Below are 7,160 nucleotides of genomic sequence, written 5' to 3' on the forward strand. Positions count from 1 at the left end.
GGACCAGTCTGCTTCCTTCGGGGTATTTTAAAGGCTGACTTGTTGCATTGAGCTCCTACTTCTGGGCCTGTCCTGTTAATACAATGAGTCCAAACTGTCCAGTGATGTTGCACAGGGCTCACTTCTGGTTACATTAAGCGCTGATTCATCCACTTGTGTCAGTGCAGCAGACTTCCTGGACACCCAGGTTGCATTCTAAGCAAACACGGAAAGTCTTTGACGTCGTCTCCCTCCTACTTTTACTCGCTCATGCATTACTCAAAGAGCGGACGCCTCCTCCTCCTCTGGCCACACCGGCTTCCATTACAGCCTCTCCTTGGACTGCGGGAGCCCTTACAGCAGAGGACAGACTCCCTCTTTGATCTGACCCCTCCTTTGGACCAAAAGTACTGGGGCATTAAATTGGGATCGGAGGCTGTCCTGTCCTGTCCTGTCCTGCCTTATAGGCCGATACATGTCCTGCTGGCTGTATATGCACACTCTTGTTATTTCAGCTGCAGCCAGAGTGCGTGCACACGGTCAGGGAGCATGATGGCATGATGTGTCATGTTGTGAAAGGGGACACGCTCGCTGATTCACCATTTGTCGGCATTAAATTGCGGATTTTCATGCGAAACAGGTCCGCACTTCTTCTTCTTCTTCTTCTTCTTATGAATGAATGTCTGGGTTCGTCCACCAGTGGCTGCTGTTGACTCAGTGCAACGGTCGCGCCTGGTTACAGTTTCCACGACGCTGCTGCGGACGAGGCAGACTGCACGTTGCCGAGGCGTTGGGTTCGCATGGCAACTGGCCAGACTGTCAGCTGCCTCCTTACTGGCAGCCTGTGTGGGTCAAAGTCAGGGAGAGAGCCAATGCTGAACACACACACTGTCACACTGTCATGATCTCATTCTTTCCCTTTAACTCTCTATCTTCCTCCTGCGCTCTGCACACACACACCGAAGCTAATCCCTCGGCTCTGCACACAAATCCCTGCGTCACATTCAGGTCGTTACATGTAAAAATCAAACAAATCTCAACAAACACCTCCCGCCTGACTTCCACTCCGCAGTCAGCTGATCCTTTATCTGAAGCAACTTTATTTAATGGACAAAGTTTTTCCCTCATGCTGCGAATGTTTCCAGAGTTCCAGGCCCTGGAAGTCCACAGAGGAGGGTCCAGGTTTGTCACTTTGATGGACTTTTTCCATCATTTCTGAGCCTCACGTCCATCCAGGTGTCACAGTCTAGAACCAGACATTTCCGTTCGTGCCATTTCGGGCATGTTTGAGTCATTTTGGAGTCTTTTTTCGGACCGTTTTCACATAATTTTGAACAATTTTGGCGTGTTTTTGTGACTGTAGACACATTGTGAGAAATATGGTACAATTTTCATTTAATTTTGGATCATTTTCATGCAGTTTGAAACATTTTTATTGGATAAAAAATGCATTTAAGCTCCGTCAACAACTGCAATCAGATCAGTTTTACATCCATCCAGGTGTCAGTCTGAACACCGGATCTGGTTTCTGTTTCATTTTCTCTGTAAGCAACTTTAAGTATCATTGTTATGGGATGTGATAGGTGATATTTTATTGTTTAATGACCGTTTGTGGTCATTTGCATTCAATTTATGTTGTTTTCCTCCACATTCAGCAACACAAATGTGATGCAAAACGACCCCAATTAAATGCAAACGGCCACAAAAAGAAGCAAAACAACAAGAAAAATACATAAAAATGGCCAGAAATGAGAACAAAAAGATGCAAAAAGAACAAAATGTGATGAAAAGCGACAAAAAACAGTTAAAAAAGCCATAAAATTGTAAAAAATGGGACAGAAAACAACTAAACTTAACCACAAACAGCCAAAATGTGACACAATACAACAAACATTTAATGCAAATGAGCACAAAATGATGCAAAACGACCAAAATGACAAAAAGACGGTCAAGAGCAAGATTGTGTTAAGGATTGATATGAAAAGCCTGAAACCAGGTCGCTGCTCATCAGGCAGATCAGCTGCACCTGTGGAGTGGAGCTCAGCTGCTGGTGATCACCTGGATGGAGACTATAAAGAGGTTCTGATCGGCTCAGGTGAGGTTTGGCTCAGAAGGTCCAGCACCATCAGCTGACTTTCTAGCTGTGTCCACAGAAGTTGGGTTTTGGGTCATAATCTTTAGCTGTTCCATCCTTTTTGGTGACATTAGTGGGCGGTAGCTGGGATGAATCTCACCTGAATCTTAGAAAACAAAAACCTGTGTTTTAACCCTTAACGCCCATTTTGGTGTGCAGTTTTTATTAGTTTATCCATTTACGACCTTTTAGAGAGCCGCTGTTGTGTTCTGGGGAGAGGAAATGACACAAAATGACCATAAAGAAGCTACGAAACAACCAAAATGTGACTCTAATGAGCAGAAAAACGATGCCAAAACGACCTCAAAAAAAGCAGAAAGCAACACAAACAACCACAAGAAGCCGTTAAACAACCAACAATGGGACACGAAACACCAAAACTTCAATGCAAATGACCACAAAATGGCCAAAAAGTTTCCAAACGAGCAGAATTCAGATCAAACTCATTCAGAGACCAGTGATCGTTTAAATGAATGAAAAATGAAAAATACTTTATTTATCCCAGAAGGGAAATTCAATTAAATGGCTCCATGTGTGACATTGATTCTCACAGCTGGTTACAGAGAAAATGAACAGAATTGTTTCAGTTCATGGCTTTTTTCAAATAGTTGTTTGTATATATTTTTGTTGCTTTGCATCACATTTTGTTCATTTTTGCATCTTTTTGTTATTTCTTGTGGTATTTTTGGTCGTTTTTTTTTTTTTGTCTTTCTCTGGTTGTTTTTGCTTCTTTGCATTGAATTGACCACAATTGTGTTGAATGTGGAGCAAAACGACATCAACTGAATGCAAACGACCACAAAAAAACATTATTTCCTCCAGCGAATGATCAGAAAACCAATAACACTATGATGCATCCCATAATACTGATGCTCAAAGTTGGTTATTGAGAAAATGAAACCAAAACCAGATCCAGTGTTCAGAGTGTGACACCTGGATGGATGTAGAACTGATCTGGTTGAAGTTAAAACGTTTCTCAAATGGCATGAAAACTGTCCAAAATTAAATTAAAATTGCACCATATTTCTAAAAATGGGCCCAAGAGGACAAACACACGCCAAAATTATTCTGAAATTGTTCAAATTTATGGGAAAATGGTCTGAAAACAACTCCAGAATGACTCAAATTTGTCCAAAAAGGCATGAAAGGAAGTTTTTGGTGTAAAACTGATCTGGTGTCAGTTTCTACCAGAACTCAGATGTGTTCTTCCTCCTAAATGTCACGAGTCTGTCTGTTGTACTGATGAAGCTCTGAGGCTCAGAGATGATGGAAAAAGTCCATTAAAAAAATGTGAAGAAAAACCAAATTCTAAGTGAAACCTTCACAGTATGAAGGTGAAGTTCTGCTGCAGATGTTCTGAGGAGGTTTTTGGTTTTTCACAGCGTGACCTTTAACGTTGTTCCTCTGCTGTGCATCCTGCATCATGTATCCTCCTACATCGTGTTGTGGTTCCTCTAATCCCCGTCTGATGTTTCAGCATCAGACCGTCGGCTTCAAAAGGACTTGAGCGAGCAGGTGGACTTCTCTGGCAGGCGGCGGGAGTCACGTTATGAGCTGCAGGCTGGACCGATTTCCAGCAGATATCTGATAAGCATTGACACAGCAACAATTTGTTGGGTAACTCGACGCCGTCCGAGCCGCTGCTGATAATGCAGCTATTTTTGGGTCGAGCGCTGGAACAACACGCAGCATGATGCTGGAGAAACTTTGACAAGATTAGTTTGCATAAAGGTGTCATGTGTAGCGGAGGGGGGGGGCAATAAAAATAGAGACGTGATCGGTCAACAATGCTCCTCCTAACCTTCAGTGAGCGTCCCTCTGCATGGTTTACGCAGCTATTTCTGTTTGCGTCCATCAGCGTCCGGACTTTCTCCTCCTCTTGCGGCCGGCCGGCCTCTGTGGCTGTCAGAGCGTCAGACCGCTCGGCCTGCTGCTCTGTCAATCTGTCACTACTTCCTACAGTAGCGCCGTGATTAACCGTCTGTCTGAGCGGCGGCGTCCTCGACGGGCCGTCAGAAGGTCAAGGCTCGTCACTGATAGTTTAATTTGCAGTGAAGTCCCGTCGGCTTCATATCTGCTGCTTTCAGCGATACGGCCTCGGGGGAATCTGAACAATTTTAAAATCGCTCTCCTGCAGCGCCACCGTGAGGTCGACAGTTTGGTCCTGAGACATTTCTTGAACCATCTGCTGGATGGATTTTCTTGAAGGTTGCACCAAAAGTTCAAGGTCCCAAAAGGGTGATTTTAGAAGACTGTTGTCTCTTCGTTTCTCTTTTTTTCCCAGCATTTACCTGCTTTAGACTTCAGATGAAACTCAACTAGACACACAATGTGACACAAAACAACCAACATGTGATGCAAACTCCCACAAACACATGCAAAATGACCCAAATCTGGAGCAAAGCTACCACAAAATGATGACAAAAAAACCACAAAATGAACAAAATGTGATACAAAACTACCACAAATAGATGCAAAATGACCACAAAATGACCACAAAAAAACCCAAGATGAACAAAATGTGATGCAAACTATCACAAACAGATGCAAAATAACCAAAATCTGGTGCAAAACTACTACAAAAAGACACAAAATGTGATGCAAACTCCCACAAACAGATGCAAAATGACCACAAAATGACCACAAAAAAACCCAAGATGAACAAAATGTGATGCAAACTAACACAAAAAAACTGACATTTACCGGCTGTAGGTAACGGACAGGTCCAGGTCTAATATGGTCCACGTTGGCGCTTGGAACTGAGTTTGACTTTGGTTAATTTGGTTGCAGAGGCCAAATGTGGGCCAGTTATCACGAGCTGAGGCAGATTTGTGTTCCAGAGTTTGGGCCAGATGACGGCCCAGATGTCTCGAGCTGGATCTGAGCTGGGTTATGACAAATGAAACTCAATGAAACAACCAAAATTCAATGCAAACAACCACAAAAAGCCAAGAAATGACCAAATACGCAACACAAAACAGAAAAAATTGCACGCAAATGACGACAAATAGCCACGAGTCAACTAGAGGATGAATCTGAGTTACTTTTTCCTCTTGTTTTTTTTTAAGTCCGTCTGGGAGACTTCGATTTTTGGTTAAATGTAATTAGAGCAACATTATCTGGAGAAGTTAGCATGTGTCATGTTCCAACAGTGAAATCTTAATTTGAACTCTGATAATTGCAGGTACCTGCTAAATACAAAGAGTTTAAATGTCCCGACAGAATCGATAAGTTTGAATTAACTCATTAATTCAAACTTTAATTCAAAGACGATCAGCATTTTTTTCTGACTTTGAACTGATGAGATTTACTGTAATTAGAAGTTTCAGAGTTGCTTCTGATTGACAGAATTTAATTCTGTAAAAGTGTCAAAAGTGCATTAAAAGATAATATCCACTTAATTGGAGCTAAAATATGATGACAATGTCCGCCATTTTGAAAAATGGCTGCCATTTAGAAATATTGTTTTTCTAATTTGGGGACCTTTTGAGAGAAGTGCTGCACAAACTTGAATCTGCACCGCAATAGAACATCAGAAAGCCAATATTCTACTGTAGCTTAAGAAAAGTTAATGTTTTCTGGAGCTCTTCACCCTGAAATACAATCTGTTCCAGCGCCAGGTCATTGTTTAATTAAGTCTCAGCTCCGTTTTCTGGTTCAGAGGACGAACTCTTCTGTGGAACAGTTGAAGCCCTCTTAGGACTCTTAGGACTCGGCCAGCCAGCTGGGGAGACTTTTAGTCCATGTCATTTGTCTCGCTGATGACTGGAAAAGATCACACATGTGGCCCTGCAGCCAGCTGTGACAGACCCTCCGCCCCCCGGCCCTTAAATCCATTCGGCTCAGCGTCGACTGGAAAAGATCACACAGCACATGTGGGGCCGACCTTCAGCCCGGCGGTCCGCCGCCTGCTGCGCATATCTCAGCAGGAGCTGCGACTAAACATTAACTCTGAGCATTTAGTCTAATGGAGCTGCTGCACCGGACGTATGTTCTATACGTGACTCACCTGTTGTGCAACACTTCATGCAGCAGCGCTGAACTCAGAGACGTCATTAGTGTCTAATGTTAGCACGCTAATGTAGCCTCGCAGGGACTAATGTAAACACACAAACTGCTGATTTTGTCCTTCAAACACCCAAACCGGTCCATTTGTCCACCATGGGGGCGATATTTTATGGGAGAATAAAAAGAGCGGTATTAGTGCGATTCAGAGTTCAGGCCCAATTACAGAAATGCACTCCAATACATACATGTCCTGATCTTGGAGCGATTTGCTTGATTTTGGTGTGAAAATGTATTAAGTTTAGCTGCAAAATCCAAATTTGCATGTTCTAGCACGATAACTTGCCCTGATGAGCTTGATGTGTCCATCGTAAGGCGATATTTTATAAAAGGATGCGATTAATTGCACAAATTTTTGAAAACGGAGGCAATTTTTCAAGATGGCCGCCATTTCTGATCATCTAATGAACGGTTTTTGGATCATTTAATTAAATATTCTGCTTTTTTAAAATATATTTTAAAAAACTAATTCCAATAAAACACACTATTTTTTTCTTCAGCTGCTCTGATGAGTTGAACTCTTTCATTTCACTCTGAATAAAACTTTTGCACTTTTTTTTTCTGTCGGTTTGTCACTATTAGATTATTTATTTATATGCATGAAGAGTTTTACTGCAGCTTTATATCAGTTATTGATGTCTGCGAGCATCAATAATCTGATAGAACCACTTGAGTCGACTGAAAACTATCGTCTGTCCGTTCATTCATTTCTGATGTGCAGTCCCTCATATTGAGGGGTTCTGGGAGCCCAGTTCAGTCCAATGGAGCTGCTGCAAGTGGACCTGTGTTCACATGTGACTCACCTGTTCAACGGTTTTTGCAGAAGTGTGATGAAAAGTTTTAGAATATTTTGCAGGTTTGCAGCAAACTAGTATCACCTCCATCTGTTATTAATTAACATCCTGAAGGATGTTTGAAATTCATAATCTGTGAGTTCAGGGCGAGTTCAGAAAGCAGCAGCTGTACTGGAACCGCCCGACCA

The sequence above is a fragment of the Stegastes partitus genome, unplaced genomic scaffold, assembly GCF_000690725.1.
Source record: "Stegastes partitus isolate 25-593 unplaced genomic scaffold, Stegastes_partitus-1.0.2 Scaffold691, whole genome shotgun sequence".
Lineage (NCBI taxonomy): Eukaryota > Metazoa > Chordata > Actinopteri > Pomacentridae > Stegastes > Stegastes partitus.